Source organism: Onychostoma macrolepis, chromosome 12 (assembly GCF_012432095.1).
Source record: "Onychostoma macrolepis isolate SWU-2019 chromosome 12, ASM1243209v1, whole genome shotgun sequence".
NCBI classification, from domain to species: domain Eukaryota; kingdom Metazoa; phylum Chordata; class Actinopteri; order Cypriniformes; family Cyprinidae; genus Onychostoma; species Onychostoma macrolepis.
The window spans coordinates 25,469,433-25,487,497 of record NC_081166.1 but is presented as its reverse complement, the minus strand read 5'-3'; the positions used below and the strand labels follow the sequence as shown (position 1 = coordinate 25,487,497).

The window sequence follows — 18,065 nt, the reverse complement described above, 5'->3', positions numbered from 1 at the left end:
TACTATGGTTGCCTCAAAGCAGGATAAATCCTATTAGCCAATGTTTTTAATGAGACAGCCAGAGACAGTGAAACAATGATGGGCAGCCTAGCAATGAATCAACCCACGCAAAGCACAACGGGTGGGGAGGGTACACTGAAATATACAGAATCCCAAGCATGTTGGACATAGCTAAAAAGCGACGGATACTTGGCTTTTGGCCACATTGGCAATTTCAAAATAGCCGATATGAATTCGCACACAAAGAATTGCTAGAATATATGCTAGAAATACAGAAATGTTATCTTCTGTATTCTATTATATTGTAAGGAAATTATGTTTAAATATTTTTGTCGGCAGAGGAAATGTGTTGGATATGCTCTTTTAATTTTTAATTTAAGTTGGCCGTATTTGCTGAGCATTATGTATGTGTGTTGACATGTTCATTTATGTTTTGAAGGTGAACAGAAGGTTTTGCAATGACGTGATGGTGAGCAATTGATGACGTAATTGTCATTTTTGAATAAATTATCCATTAAGCATAAGTAATTAATGACAAAATTGTCATTTTTGTGATGAACGCTCTCTTGTAATGCACTTGAACAAGTACATAGACTTTTTTTGGCTCATTTTATTTGGATTTTAAGCTGAGACCTGCATGAGTTATCTTCTGTATTCTACTACACTGTAAGGAAATTGTTTAAATATTTTTGTCAGTGGAAGTTGGAAAATACTATTTAATTTAGTGTAAAACCCACCAGCACATGTTTTCTCTGTAAATATTTAAAAACTCCTGTTGGCCATATTTGATTAGCTCTGTGTATGTGTGTTCATTTGCGTGAACAAAATGATTTGGAAAGACATTAGGGTGACTAACTGATGCCAATTTTCATTTTTTGGATTAAGTGGAGTTATCTTCTGTATTGTTCTACACTGTAAATGTAGAAGAGTAAAGCAAATGAGGATAAGGTTGGATCCTCATTTAAAAATTGGGTTTTATGGTCAATTTACCATAAAACCCACCAGCATGTGTCTATTTCTGTAAATATTTAACATCTTCTGTTGACTGTATTTAATGAGCTCTATGTATGTGTGTTGAAGTGTTCATTTGTGCTTTGAAGGTGAACAAAATGGTTTGGAACAACATAAAGGAGAGTAATTAATGACATAACTCTCATTTCTGGACAAACTATCTCTTGAAATGCACATGAACAAGTATGTGGGCATCTTTTGCGTCAGTTTTATTTGGATTTTAAGCTTGTGACCTGCAAGAGTACACTGGAAAATAATTGTATAAAATAAAATAAAAAAAGAGATTATTGTTTAAATATTTTTGTCAGCAGAGGAAATGGGGATATGGTTGGATAAGCTCATTTAATTTAGCGTAAAACCCAACGGTACATGTCTATTTCTGTAAATATTTAAAAGGGGTAAACAAGGCGTCATGGTAATAGACCCACTGGGTGACTCACAAGCTGTTGACCTAACCTGCAGCATGGAGGCAGACACCATCACAAATAACACGGGAGCTGAGGAACATGTGGTGGGGGTCAATAATTAATGAGGAAAGGAGGGGTAGAAGCCATACGTGCTCCAGAGGAAGTTATCACTACAGAAGACCAACAGCTTTTCATTGTGTTCACTTGGCATTTAGTGTTTCTGTAGATCCACACCAGCTCCTTCTATATGGTCTAACTTCGTAATTCATCACCAGTGTTGGATCACACTGACAAATCTAGAAGAACACTAACGGGGAGGTTCCCCTGAGTAAAATTGCATTGCTCAGAAGTTGCTTTTTTTATAGCTCAGGAGACTCTCAGTTACAGTAGGTTTCAGCTTTGTTTGTTTTGGATTCTTCTTCTAAAATTACTTAAATGTGGATGCCATAGCTCAGATCAACTGGTCTTTGAAGAATCTGATAACTGTTCGAGTTCATACTGACATCAGCCTTTGGAGTTTGAGACATTGTTGAGGACATACAGTATGTGAGAAAACTATGAGCTATTTCTCAGACAAGCAAGCCATCTCGATTTAATTTCATTGCTATTTAGGAGTAAGAATTGAGATATTAATACAATTTCATTTGTGGGTTTTGACCATTAAAACTACAAAGATGTTTTCTTCTTTTCAGAATGCTGATCAGTGATAAGTCTGACATCAAAACTAGTCTAAAGAAGAGAAGATCTCTTTGGTTTGGTGGAGGAATGCTTAAATTCAAATGTTCAGAATGTCCCTCACGTTGTAACACCTAAATGATCTGGTTTTATTCAAGTCAGTTTATTTAATGCGACTAAATCAATCAAGTAAACTACAGTAGGTCACATCAACAGAAGTCATTTTCAAGGGTCAAGTCAGGTTGAAAATACCTCCTCTATTCACTTTTTAGGCATTGAGATGTATCGTCGTTAACATCAGTATTTCATTAAGAAAATCTACCAGTTACCACCAAAATGCCATTCTAACTAGTTATTGTTAAAACTGTTTTTTATAATAGCCACCATTATCATAAAGAAAGGAGATTATAATGACAGCATTTTTAAAAATTGATCTCATGTCAACTGTATGGTTTTACAGTAGTAACAATATCTGTATTAACTATAGTAGCCTACTGTGTATGGTTACGATAGTAAATACAACGATTGAATGCAAGTCAAACTTTTAATGCGCACTATTGTTACATTTTAGACTGTAATCACTGTTTGAATGAATCTGATCGATTTCTATCATTTACTTTCGTTAAATTAATTAAACGCGGAGGCAACAGATTGCGGGAATGTGCGGCGTAATAGGATGAGCATACGGTAATCCGGAGTCCTGTAGACACATCTCTCACGTCAGCCTGGAAAACTGTGTCAGTCACTGTATCAAAACCACTTGCCGGTTTTCATCAATAAATCTTCCAAATGCAATTGCTAGCACGTCAACGCGTCCTGTGTGCAATTCACAACATTTCCAGGCGCCGTTACGCGCCAAGAACCGAAGATACTATTCCCATCACACACAACCCGAGCCCCAAACGTGATTCAGAGCAGCCGACCCAAAGAGAAATAAACCCCTTACTTAGTCACTCACCTCCTCATCCAACGACTTGTCAACCATCGGAATAACAATCCAAAAATTGAGTCGTTTTGCGCGCAAAGTGTCACTAACTTTCCTTGACGCGCTACTGCGCAGCGATTGAAGAAGCGCAGAAAGTCTTACCGCGTGAGTTGTAAAGCCATGCAAATCCTCCTCAGACGGCTGGAGAGTATCAGAAACTCCTCAGTGCCGAACGCATCCCGAGCAGTCAGGTTTAGGAGCTCTGCTGCCCTCTGTCTTTAATTCACTCCCGAGGAAAGCGAGGATTCCCACGCAGAGAGAAAATATCACGAAGTTGGGTGGCAATGCTATCCAGCCTCTGTGGTCTCCTCCGTCTTAATGGCAGCCATCTATTTTGAGAGCTCAAACTGGTGAATATGCACCTGCCGTGGCGTGGGAGTAATCTTATTAGAGCGCAGAGAGCGCATGGCCACCCACTGGAAAGAAAGAAAAAAAAAAGAAAAAAAAACATAACACAAATGATATCTCTTTAAGATCTCAAATGTTACTCATACCAATGAAATTTAAAAAAAAAAGAACAATTAGAGTCTTGAAGCTTTTCAGATTTTTTTTTTTTTTCCTGATAAACATAAGTAGTCTTAAACTGCATTTTAGAATGATTTCAAATAGTTCTCATCAAATTATCTAAACGCAAAACGATCTGCGCTATACTCCTATTATTTTGTATAGCTCTAATCACTTAATTTCAACAAATGTCATTTATTCAACTGATTAAATGAACATCCGGGTTTGATACAAGTTAAAGCTATAATATGTAACTTTTTTTTTTTTTTTTTTTTGTCGGTGATTTCCCTGATTTGCTACGTTAAGCTTATAATAGCGATTTATATTTTAGAGATGTCGGGACGGATTTCGCGGGAAATAGCGATGGCTACTTCAGTCATTCGGTTGTGTCTACACCATGTAAGAAGTAGACAGTCCGGATAGTATAATACATGCATACACATTATTTATTTATTTATTTATAGTTAGTTAGTTTGTTAGTTAGTGCGGAAGTTATTTATTTACAGGGTGGAGAGTTTTTGATGTCCTCACATTTGCTATGATACGATAATCACTGGTAACATCATATTCATCCGTGCAAAGTCTAAACCTCTATATGTAATTACCAAAAATATGTTCCTCCGAAAATGTTTTATGGGTTTTACCACTACGGGGCCGAAATTTACATACATATGCAACAAGACCAGTTTTAATTATTTATTTATTTAAATGTTACAGCACATTTAAGCCTTTATGAACGTTCTTCTTTGTAATTCATTCTTACTTGAAGAAAACAAAATCAAGAGTGTCTTTCAAATGAGAACAACATTCATTTATGGACAACTGTCTACTATCTATGTATAACTATTACAGACTATCCATTTTGGGTATGCCATTTCTTGGGTTTGGGTTCAAAAAAGGGGCACAAGTTATTAAGTTAAGCTCAATCAATAGCATGTGTGGCCTAATGTTAATTACCACAATCAATCAATCAATCAATAAACTCAACCCTAGCTTTATAAAAATCAAGGATGTGGTGAGGCATTTATAATGGAAGTGAATGGGGTCAATTTAAAATGTATAAAATATTATTTGAGTTGTAAAGTTGTTCTCACCATTTCAAAGTTGTTTTGTAGCTTTAGGCATCATGCAGCAAATTTGTAAAATTGGATATAGCAATTTCACTTGGATCTAACAAATGTTATTTTTTCACACTAAAATCATGTTACCATGGTTATTGTTTACATCTTGTTGCTGTACATTCTTAATATTTACGGACTGACCATGTTCACTTCATTTGTAAGTGTCTCACTCAAGATTGTGTGCTTTATTTAATAAAAAGAACGGACAATTAAATGGGCTTTTTTTTTTTTTTTTTTTGGTGGTTATCAACATTACAAGTATACCAACATTGCAAGAGCAAGTGTTTCATTAAAGATTCTCTAAAACGAAGATTCATCTCAAATGTTCATGCACTAGAATTAGTCACTGTCAGAGGGAAACTGGTGTTTAGATATGATCCAAGACAGTGAGAGGATTTGGGAGGGGCTTCACTGGGGTGTAAATATAGCCCATGAGTTAAACGCAGGTCTGTATTAAGGCAGGGAATGCTATCAGTCCATCTGTTCCCTGAGTGGGATTACATTAAATCCTATTCAGCCCCAGTATTAAGAAAACCATCCACCAAGAGGCCATCAAATAGTCTACCAAGGAGAAAGGGAATTTATAAGCTGTATGAGGACAGGTCAAAAGATACAGGCAACTTTAAACAAGCACACTTATGGACACTCATGTTAATAGGGTACAAGATCAGTCAAAATTGTATTGTGTTGAGAGAAACGGGCCATAATACACTTCAGATTAAGCCATGGAAAGAGCGTTTGCATTCTGATGCATCAGAGGCAGAATTTTTAAAGATGCTGTTCGTTAACAAAAGGTTTTTTGATTTTGTCAGCAATACTGATGAGACAAAAAATTCACATTATGATGAGAATTTTCAAATAGTACATCAGTCAGTAATGTAAAGGATTGACCCGTTTGAGCTAAAGCTGAACAGTGAATGAACACCGGTGAATTTAAGCAGTTCGCTAGTGGGTTAATTAACTCACCCAAAGACATCCTGTAGATTTGGGATTAATCATAACATCATCATAAACGTAATATTACAACTTGTATCTGCACAAAATGATGCAAATCAGAACTGCTGTAAGGCAAGCCTCCAAGGTTAGCAAAAAAATCAAAGGAAAAGACTGGGCTATCATACAATCATACGATATGACTTAATGAAACGACTGTGTATCTGATAATCTTTAACAAGTTTTCCATTAAATTTCCCCAAAAATCCATGTTAATTTTGCATTGATCCATTTTTGGAGATTGCACTAAAAAAAAAAAAAAAAAAAATGTGACAAGATTCAGTTTATGACACTTTTTATTCATTTCTACGGGATCCGCAAACAGTTATTGACTGTTGCACAACTCAGTGTTGCAATTCAATAACATCAAGGCACAGATGATCCAAGTTTGCAGTCACACTTTAGCCAACAGCAAAACTTTGGTGGTCATATCTTCCCATGAATCTCTGTGTAAATGAGAAAAGTTATGTGTAAATGAGAAAAGTTATGTGCTGATCAGAATGTATGAATGTGCACATTTGAAAACACTGTTTCCATAACAATACACTAAAAATGGACAATGAATAATTATAGCATAAATAATTCACAATATTGTATTAGAATAGTGTACTCAATGCTTTAGCCATATTAAATTGACGTAAAAATATATAAATGTAAATATTTGTTTAAATTTCTGAGTTTTTCATCAACTAAAATATTTGTAGAGTAAAATTTTAGTCCGCATAAAAATGACCAAAGTTACTTAATACATAGCTAAATATTCAGGAGCCATTACTCCAGTCTTGAGTACGGTGGCCGAGAGAGCTCAATGCGCTGCAACTTCAGAAAACACATGCAAATAGAAAAAGCACCAGCAAATCTTCATCAGTTTGACAGCAGATGGTACAAATGCTCACGATACAAACAAATAAAGAAACGCGCTGCAAATGCTCACAACTGTCAGTCCTGTGTCCCCGTGTCCTGTGTTTTTCTCCCCATTGTGCCTTCCCTGCCCTAGTTTTCTCCCTCCATGTCCATATTTTGTTTTCCTGTTCTCGTTTGGTCCCCATTTATTTCTATTGGTTTCAGCTGTGTTCTATTAATTATCTCGTTTGCTCCTGTGTTCTTAAGCCCTGTGTTTCCCAGTCTCCAGCGTCCTGTGTCTTATGACACTCCATGTCTCTCCTCATGTCTCAGCCCAAGAGAGGAGATTGCAGAGGAAGAAACTGTGGGCTCCAGCCCCAGAGCGCCCTCAAGTGCCCGCTCCTCCCGAGCACCCTCAAATTCCTGCTCCTCAAGAGCCAGTTCCTGCCAAGAAACCTTTAATTCCCCCAATAAATTTTTTTGGGAGGGCTATAGGGGTCCGGCCGTCGGGGCCGGCCCGAGGGTCGAGGCCAAGGCCACGGAGGCTGACCCACCATGGCTCCCAAGACTACCTGTCCTATCATGGCACCTCAAGCTCCCTGTTCGGCCATCACCCCCTTGACTGTCGGATCCGCCATGGCCTCCCGAGTCCCCTGACCCGCCATGGCCTCCCGAGTCTCCTGCTCCGCCATGGCCTCCATGGCCTCCCGAGTCCCCTGACCCGCCATGGCCTCCCGAGTCCCCTGACCCGCCATGGCCATGGCCTCATTGGTTTCAGCTGTGTTCTATTAATTATCTTGTTTGATCCTGTGTTCTTAACCCCTGGGTTTCCCATTCTCCGGTGTCTTATGTCACTCCATGTCTCCTGCGTTTTGTATGTTCCCTGCGTTTGATTGTCGTGTGTTGTCAAATTGATTAAGTTGTTTTCTTAATTTGCAGGTGTTTTTTTTTTTTTTTCTATTTGCAGCGCGTTGAGCTCTCTCGGCCACCGTACTTCAGTGTCATATGATCCTTCAGAAATCATTCAAATATGCTAATTTATCATTATAATCAATGTTGAAAACCAGTATTATTCAGCTTAATATTTTTGTGGGAACCATGATACACTACTATTTCAATGGTTTGTGTTAAGAAGAAAGATTGGTAGTACTTTATTTTACAGTCGTTTCACATTTACATACTATGTACTTTCTATAATTACAATAACTGGATAATAGCTACATACCAACAATGAACATAACCCTGGAACTAACCTTAACCCATGTAGTTACCTTATATTACCTAGTACTTTTTTAAAATAAGTGCACTGTAAGTACACGTAAGTGCACATACTGTAAAATAAAGTGCAACCGAAAGATTGTATTCTGCAACGACATGTTAAATTAATCAAAAGTGACAGTAAAGACATTTATAATGTTACAAAAGATTTATATTTCAAATAATTGCTGATATTTTGAAATTTCTATTCACCAACAAATCCTGAAAAAAATACATAATGGTTTCCACAAAAATATTAATCATAAAAGTTGTCAACATTGATGATAATTATAAGAAACATTATTAATACTTGGGCACCAATAATAACTTATAACAGCAAATTAGCATATTAAAGTGATTTCTGAAGGATCATGTGACACTGAAGCTTGAAGTACTGATGCTAAAAAATCATTTCTGAATCACAGGAATAAACAACCTTTCAAAATATATTACAACAGAAAACAGTTCTATTAAATCGTAATAATATTTCAAAATATTACGGTTTTATTGATTTTTTTTTTTATCAAATAAATGCAGTTGTGTTGAGCGTTGAAGCGTTGAGCGTTTTTTCAAAAACAACAACAACAACAATAATAATAATAATAATAATAATAATAATTATAATTAATTATAATAATAATTAATTACTCCATATTTTTGACCAGTAGTATATGATTAAAACAAAATGAAAAATCAGTAAAAAACTATAATGTGTGCGGTGTGTGTGTTGTGTTTGTTTAGGCGTTAGACAATCGAGAGCAGATGTTCAGCGCTTTCACAATCTGAAAATGTGCTTTTCATTAGGCGTAATAGGTGATTTACAATACACATCTGTTCATTAAGTGATGCGTTTCCATTATTCCAGTGCTCACGATCTGAATACCAGCTCTTGACCATAAAAATAAGCTTGCAGGTATTTGAGGGCCACTGTTTGATGCCAGGTGTTCAGATGTGCCCTTAAAACCCAAGCCCGAAGAGCTTGCAATACCTCTCAATATGCATATTTGTCAAGGAGATGCATTCAAATGCGTAGTCTGTAGTGCAACGGCTGCTACAAAGAGGCCACTCTGGCAGAAAGACGGATGGATTCATGCACAGCACCAACATAAAAGAAGGGGGAAAAAAACACATTGCAATTACACACTGCCACAAAAAAAAACGCTTATAGATGCTAAATAACCTAGCAGCAGACATAGTGCAGCCCTTGAAGTGCACTTGAAGTGTTTGACATGCGCTGTGTGACGTTATTGCATTCAAAGATGACTTATCCTGTGTGTCTGAAAGCTTTTGTTGTGCTTATCACAATATCAATTCTCTAACATTACCAGCCCGCTATTTTCTCCACAGCCTCGTACAGGGACTCGTCCCCAGAGAGACTCGTGAAACTAAACAGCCAATAAGGTCTTGGCAGTCTGATGCCAGAAAACACTATTGAAAACATTTTGTACTGGGGTTTATTCAAATTACACCGCCTCAATAACTTTCCAAGCTCCCCTGCTGCATGTCAGCGGTAACGAATAACTAATTTAGAAGGCGATATGTGTATTAAGGTAGTTGTAGGTCATTTTACTGCTTTTTAAAGTCCTATTGGTGCACCTGCTTTCCTGGCACATGCAATCAAAAATCTTGTTGTCGAAATTTATCAGTAATTCATGCTAATGAATGAGCGTGCATATGTACTGCTCAATAATAGTGGCATAGTAGAAAAAATTAGACTTCAAATAAAATCAGGTCTTATGTCAGGCTGGCTTGGATTAAATTGTTCATTTCTTTTGCCTAACACAACACAAGAGTGGATTAGTACTGATCTCTCATTACTTCAAACTGTAACCATATATCCATCTTTGTTTGCCTAATTACTTTAGGGATCTATATGTAGCTTAATTTCATTTGGACACATGCCCAACCTGTGCAGCTCTGCCACTAATTTTCCTTTCCTTTATTCTAAAATAAGTGAGATGAGAGGAAAAATGTGATTAGGTAAAAGGTTGAGGTACTTTCACTTGATATGTATTACATATCAACATGCATATGGAAGCATAACATAATTCAGATATGAAGATGTCAATGAGTACAATGATAGTTATAGACTAGCATTTGAAATTAAAAGGATAGTTCACCCAAAAATGAAAATTCTGTTATTAATTACTCGTCATTACATGTCGTTCCAAACCCAATCATCTTCGGAACAGAAATCAAGATATTTTTTGGTGAAATCTGAGAGCTTTTTGACCCTCCACAGACAGCAACTCAACTATCATGTTCAAGGTCCCGAAAGGTAGTAAGGACATCCTTAAAAAAGCCCATGTCACATTTTTTTTGCACAAAGAAAACAAAAATAACTCAACAATTCTTCTCGTCCTTGTCAGTCTTCCATGTGCATTCACAAGAGTACCATGACACAAAATAAAAGAAAACATAGCTCCTTTTACTGTAGATTCATAAAATTGAACCACTGATTCAATTTTATTGATTCAACCACTGATTCAACCACTGACTATTTTAACAATGTCTTTACTATGTTTCTGGGCCTTGAACGTGTCAGTCCCATTGCTGTCTATGCAGGGTACGAAAGCTCTCGGGTTTAATCAAAAATATCTTAATTTGTGCTCCGAAGATGAACAAAGGTCTTATAGGTTTGGAACGACATGAGGGTGAGTAATTAATGACAGATCAGAAGATTTAGAAAATCTGTGGTTCCAAAACTTGGTACAACATCTGTGTTAGGGGTCAAACTGACCCATATTGGTTTCCATTCAATTTGCCAATAAATGGGCACTATAAAAATACTAAACATTAATGTAAAAACAGAAAACCTCTATTGTAGCTTGTCGGTAGTGACTATTTACACAGTGAGGTGCAAATAGCTGAAAGTAATTGTAAATATAATCTACCATTATTTGTACCTAGTTTAAATTAGGGATGTAACGATTACCGGTTTGACGATAAATCATGATAAAATTCACCACGGTTAGTATTACCGTTTCATTTTTTAATTATCATTAAAACCGTATTCGATTGCCAGGATTTGAACATCTCACAATAAATAAATACTGTCCAGCATAAAGCACAGTTTTCAGTAACAGTCTCAGGTGGGCACAGCAGCACAGTAACTTAGCAGAGTATTAGTTTGAGTGAGAGGAGAGACACGTTTTAAAGGTCCCATGACATGCTGCTTTTTGGATGCTTTTATATAGGCCTAAGTGGTCCTTAGTACTGTATCTGATGTCTCTTTCCCGAAATTCAGCCTTGGTGCAGAATTTCAGCCACTACGAGCCAGTCCCACAATGAGCTTTCCTTAGGACATGCCATTTCTGTGTCTGTAGCTTTAAATGCTAATGAGGAGGAGAGAGGCGGGGCAAGGTGGAGGGTGGGTGTGTGGCCTTAACCAGCTTACCATGCGCTAATGTTGACAGTGGATGTATCGCAATGGCTAGTAGACACGCAGTCCTTCAAGCTTTTCAATTTGACCCAGAATCTGATCCGGATGGAGAAGCACCGGATGAAGAAGTTGCAACTCAGCGGCTACAGCAGGACGTCTCAGAATGGTTAGTTTAAAATATTGTGTCTGGATACGGTACTTTAGTTGGTTTGCTAATGCTAGCCATAGGCTCAGATGAAGGAACTAAAAAAATACTTTGGTGTTCATTTGTACATCCAAACACTGAGCAACTGCTATGCTTCGCTCATGTGCAAGCCATGATGTCTTTCGAGGAAAAAAAAATATTGCGCTCGCCTGGTTTACACCTATCGCCATTTCTAGCCACTGGGGGACCATAGGCAGGCTAGGGGAACTCATATTAATGTTAAAAAACCTCATAAAGTGAAATTTTCATGCCATGGGACCTTAATACCCTAGTTTAAGTAGTACTTATTGCTATATTTTTACTTCCTCTTCCTTATTATTCCTTTTCTAGATGTTTTTTGGACTGTGAAACAACTAGATTAAGAAAGTTAATATTCCTTTAAATAGCTCAGAGGACTCTGCGTTTTAAATGTCATAAGTTCTCATCTATTTCATATTTTAGTGTTTGGTAAGTTACAACAAAAGTTTTCTGTTTTCTGCCTTTACTCTTTATTGTTTTCCAAAGTGTTGACTTTTGGCAAATTGCATGGAAAACAATGGGGTTCGATATGACCCCAACACAAAAGTTACAGTTTTTGTACAGCCTTCCAAAATGCATCTATGTGTCAAAACATTGCATACACATTAATGATCCCAAATAAAAAATATTGCCCAAATTTCAGGAAGAAATAAATAGTTAAAAATAACTTTGGACAGTTTGAAAATCAAGTGTGGGTCAAATGGACCCCAACACAACAGAAAGATAAAATAATAATAATAATTTCAGAAAGTTGGCATAAAATGTAAAAAAACTAAAATGTACTGATGTAAAATGTATTCATTTATTTTGCTTTACAACTGAACAAACTATTGTGCAGAAAATGGAACAGCAGTTTTGAGCCCCCAGTATATAAATTGTAGGTCACACTTTTTTGTAAGGTCCAATTTTCACTATACAATAAAGTGTTACCGGATTATATATTAATTTGCATATAATTTATATATTAAAATAAGAGTGGCTACTCTTTAAGTGAAATAATAATCACTAATACTGGCCATCTTAGTTTGAAAATAAAGCAAATTCAAGCCAAATCCATTATGCAGTGAATGTGCAGGCAATGATAGTGCTGTTTTCTTCCTACACTGTCCATGGTGCTGAAAGCACTCTCCACTGCAGTGGAGTTGGGTAAAACAAACACATTGACATGTTTCAGATGGGCTTAGGGGAGAGTCTCTCAGCTTCTGCAGTTTAGATGAGCTCAGGTTTTAAAAAAAAAAAAATATTAGGTGGACAGGAAGCTGTCGTAAACACATAGGCCTTCCTCTCATAGATGAAAAAAAAAATAATAATAATAACTACTGTATTTTATTTTTCAGTATTCATCAAAGAGGAAACCACATTGTTGTGCACCATGCATTAAAAAATAAATAAATAAACAATTCTGCTGATGGAGCTAGTGTGTTTTTGCCTGAATAATAAATCACACTTATTCAATATTTTAGTATTTGCTTCACTTTAATTAGTTTAAAATACAGGCTAATATATCAACTCAAGTAGCAGGTTTTTTGTTTATTTTCAATTTTATAATTTCTAAAGAATAAAAGATGGCATTAAAGAAGGCATTCAGACTCCATTCATGTCATTTTCTGCAGCATCTAAGATGTGTCCTTACAATTTAATTGATCTCTAACATCCCGGAAACAAAGACCAATGAGACTTCACAAGCCCACTGAAACTTGACATATGAGCCCCCAAATCAAACGGTCGACACTAATGGACTTAAGTGAGGAGGATCTGTTTAATTTGACACAAATGAAAGTGAGGACAGACAAACACACACGCACACACACACACATACACATATATATATATATATATATATATATATATATATATACACACATATATATATATATATATATATATATATATATATATACATGTATATATATATATATATATATATATATATATATATATATATATATATATATATATATATATATATATATATATATATATATATATATATATGAATAGATGAATGGTTGAATTCAGTTGAAATTTTCCCTCAGAGGAATAATTTGTATTTTATTCAAATAGAAAGCAGCTATTTTAAATTTCACAATATTACTGTTTTTCCTGTTTTTTTTTTTGTGTTTTTTTTTTTTTTAAGACTTTTTAAAAATCTTACCAACCCAACTTTTGGTTACAGTACTGTATTTTCATGTACAGTATAAAGACTTATGTTGACTTTGTTGTTTGAGAAAAAAATAATAATTTTATAAAAACAATGTTGCAAAATCTTGAAAAAATGTAATCACAATGAAAATGTATAAAATATTATTTTGAAATAATCTGTTTTTTGTTTTTGTGTTTTTTTTTCATACCATTAAGTATTAAATATTAGAAGTAAGGTAACTGAAGGTAATTTTTTTTCAATAAAACCGAAAGATAGATTTCCTTTGATATACTGTAAGGATATAGGATAAGCCACAGCCATATCACCCTGCAGCCAGAGAACGGCTGCCCACTGTGGCTGCCGTCGCTGCTGCACACTGATGGTGGCTGAGGAGAGACCCCCCCCCCCATGATTGTAAAGCGCTTTGGGTGTACAGCAATACACAATAAAGCGCTATATAAATGCTTCATTCATAATGAGTCTTTTTTTGTTTTGTTTTTTACTTCAAAATTTCATGTTCAATTCAATGTTTTACTTACCAATACTTTGAAATTGTTTGTGAAATTTACTAGCAATTTCCAAGTGAAAATTGTTTCTATACTTTTTTATTATTATTATTCAGTGAAATAAGAAAATAAAAAATGAACACTGTTGTATCTCATGCATGCAGGTGCCCTGAGATACAGTATGTGCGGGCCAGCTTATGAAATCTGTGAGCTCAAGTCCCAGCATGAAATCAGCCAATCAAGTGATTCGTCCATAAAACCGAAAGGCCACAGTGCAGTCTATCATCACAGTACTAATTGCGCTTCTTCTGGTGATGGAGTGGAGGCTCTGGGGTCAGCAGCGTGACAGATCGCTAAACACACCGACGATCTGCTTCCAAATGTCAAAACCACTATTAAATGAGAAAAGCGTATTACACTGCTGATGCTCACAGATAACCACAGCTCCTCTATTTAAAGGTGAAGTGGGTTATATTGTGATGTTAAAATACAGTTTCTTTTTCCATCTTAAATGTGGTAAACAACTGTTATTAAGCTATATTTAGGATTATCTAGAACATTGCTCTGTTTGTTTGAGCCACCTGGCCACCCTGATATAGCATAAGTGACTCAACTAATGGAATGAGTTTGGATGTGGGACTATCTATTTAAACTGACCAATGACAGATAGGGAGAGTGTGCAGAAATTTGACCTTTAAAAATGTTTCATTAAAAGGTGATTTTTCTTAACTCTAAACACAATTTATGAAACTTGACTGGTGACTGTGTGCTCAAGGTGATAAATTAAACTAACTGCAGTGTGAAATCTCTTTGGGGGGCACTGTTTACAAGTGTAAATGACACCCATGATTACTATATTCTGCAAATGAATGAAATTAATTAATATATATATATATATATATATATATATATATATATATATATATATACAGTCATGGCCAAAAATATCGGCACCCTTGGTAAATATGATCAAAGAAGGCTGTGAAAATTCATCAGCATTATTAATCCTTTTGATCTTTTATTTATTTTTTTAAAAATCACAAAAATCTAACCTTTCATTGGATAATAAGAATTTAAAATGGGGGGAAATATCATTATGAAATAAATGTTTTTCTCAAATACACATTGGACACAATTATTGGCACTCCTAGAAATTCTTATGAGTAAAATATCTCTGAAGTATATTCCCATTCATATTCATAATTTTGAGCACTCCAGGGTGATTATGAACATGAAATTATCCAGCCATGGCTTCCTGTCTTACAGAAATATAAATAGGAGGGAAAACAAATTCCCTTAATCATCCATCACAATGAGAAAAACCAAAGAATATATTTCTGATGTGCAGCAAAAGATAATTGAGCTTCACAAATTAGTGAAGTAGCTTTAAGAAAAGATCTAGAGCAGTGAAAATTCCCATTTCCACCATCAGGGCAATAATTAAGAAGTTCCAATCAACATAAAATGTTACAAAACTGCCTGGAAGCGGACGTGTGTCTATATCGTCCTAATGCACGGTGAGAAGGAGAGTTTGAGTGGCTAAAGACTCTCCAAGGACCACAGCTAGAGAATTGCAGAAAATAGTTGAGTCTCGGGGTCAGAAAACATTAAAAAAAATAATAATAATATGTAAAACAGCACCTACATCACCACATGTTGTTTGGGAGGGTTTCAAGAAAAAATCTCCTAGCTCATCCAAAAACAAACTCCAGCATATTCAGTTATCAGACACAACTGGAAATTCAAATGGGACTCGATTCTATGGTCAGATGAAACTAAAAAATTAGCTTTTCAGCAGCAAACACTCAAGATGAGTTTGGTGAACACAGGGATAAAAAGTACCCCATATTCACAATGAAATATACTGCTGTATGTTTGATTTTGTGGGCCTATATTTCTGCTGGAGGTCCTGGACATCTTGTTCAGACACATGGCATCATGGATTCTATTCTATCAAGTACCAACAGATAAAAAATCAATAAGTGACTGACTCTGTTAGCAATCTTATAATGGGCCATGTTTGGATCTTCCAACCGTACAATAATCCGAACACAAACCTCAAAAACAACACAAAAATGGGTCACTGAGCACAAAACCAAGCTTCTGCTATGGCCATTCCAGTCCTCTGACCTGAACCCTATAGAACATGAGTGGGGTGAACTGAAGAGAAGAAGCACCAACATGGAGCTGTGAATCTAAAGGATTTATAAAAATAAATAAATAAAAACATTTATTTCATAATGATATTTCCCCCCATTTTAAATTCTTATTATCCAATGAAAGGTTAGATTTTTGTGAATTTTTTAAATAAAAGATCAAAAGGATTAACAATGCAGATTAATTTTCACAGCCTTTTTTGGTCATATTTACCAAGGGTGCCAATATTTTTGGCCATGGCTGTATATATATATATATATATATATATGTGTGTGTGTGTGTGTGTGTGTGACCCTGGACGACAAAACCAGTCTTAAGTGTCAATTTTTCGAAATTGAGATTTATACATCATCTGAAAGCTGAATAATAAGCTTCCCATTGATGTATGGTTTGTTATGATTGGACAATATTTGTCTGAGATACAACTATTTGAAAATCTGGAATCTGAGGCTGCAAAAAAAAATCTAAATATTGAGAAAATCGCCTTTAAGGTTGTCCAAATGAAGTTATTAGTAATGCATATTACGAATCAAAAATTAAGTTTTGATACATTTATGGTAAGAAATTTACAAAATATCTTCATGGAACATGATCTTTTCTTAATATCCTAATGATTTTTGGCATAAAAAAAAATAAAAATAATAATTTTGACCTATACAATGTATTTTTGGCTATTGCTACAAATATACCCCAGCGACTTAAGACTGGTTTTGTGGTCCAGGGTCACATATATATATATATATTCATTCTCACTCTCAGTGAGAGGTTCTTTCAGACTATAAAACAAAAGACAGCCAGAAGGATTAGAAGGAAGTGCATTCCCTCTAATCAAAGTTATGAAAATTACAAATCTATGGGAAAGACTTTTCGGATTTCACTGCAACAGAAATTTCCATCACAATTATAATGAACATGGTTTGGCCGTCTCATCTTGAGCTGATGTGAATGGAAAATGCAGTCTTTTACGTAAACGTTACGAAGATGCCTGAATCTGCTTACAAACAGTCAGCCAGCAACCCCATGCAATTCTTATAATATTATATTAAAAATGGTTGAAGATTTGGCCCATGCAAATAACTCAGATTCTCTCTAATCTCCAGAAAGCCTAATTCCTGACCTGCCTCTCTGGAGGCATAATTAGGAATGATTCATGTTTTACTTGCCAACTTTTCTCAGGAAACTTCACAGCCTTAGAATCCACAGATTGGAGTCGTCCATAGAAACTCAAATGACTTAAAAAATGTGAGTCTAAAAGTTTGTGGGAGCTAAAAGTCATTACTGTGATCCTGAAGACGCTGCAGAAGGGTGATTACCGCAGATTACTTCCACCTGCCTGTAGCTCCGGACCGTGGCACCTGAGAGACGACATGCCCGCCGCAGTGAACTTGCACTAATGAAGCTAATTACAAGTGAACTAGAAGGACGCTGCAAGGTCCTCTACGAGAGTCTGCTCCTCAGACAGCTGACGGACTTCAAGGGGGGTTATTTCAGCATACCTGCTTATTCTAAACCACTCCGCTGGGCACTGTATCCAATTTATACACTGTGTATTTGGCAGTGAAGATTTGTCTGAAGCTGGCAGATTAGTAATGAGAGGGTATCTTAGAGAAATGCAATTAAAAGTTAAAAGTAACCATGTCATTTTAGCTTGCTTCTACAAGTCTTTGAGCTCTTCAAGTTTTGTGGAGCTCGTATTGAGTGCTGTGTATCGCAAGTGCTGTACCGGGTGAGCTACCGAGCAAGTTTACTACACTACAAGTCAAAAGTTTTTGGACAGTAAGATTTTTAATGTTTGAGTAATTCTCTTCTGCTCACCAAGCCTGTATTTTTTGATCCAAAATACAGCAAAAGCAGTAAT

At 35.8% G+C, this 18,065-nt stretch overlaps 1 protein-coding gene across 11 annotated transcripts in view; it reads right to left on the bottom strand.

The window, feature by feature from the left end:
- The window catches only part of pcdh15b (protocadherin-related 15b), a 228,945-nt gene extending 211,358 nt beyond the window's left edge, over positions 1 to 17,587 (bottom strand). For 3 of the 11 annotated variants that reach the window (XM_058794171.1, XM_058794174.1, XM_058794172.1), the window contains exon 1: positions 17,371 to 17,585. The gene's annotated coding sequence lies outside the window, so the exon portion shown is untranslated. Of the gene's footprint in view, positions 1 to 3,051; positions 3,364 to 17,366 lie in introns of those variants that run through there. The other 8 variants (XR_009273731.1, XM_058794176.1, XM_058794168.1 and 5 more) reach the window with 6 other exon arrangements.
- Positions 17,588 to 18,065: the final 478 nt, after the last annotated feature.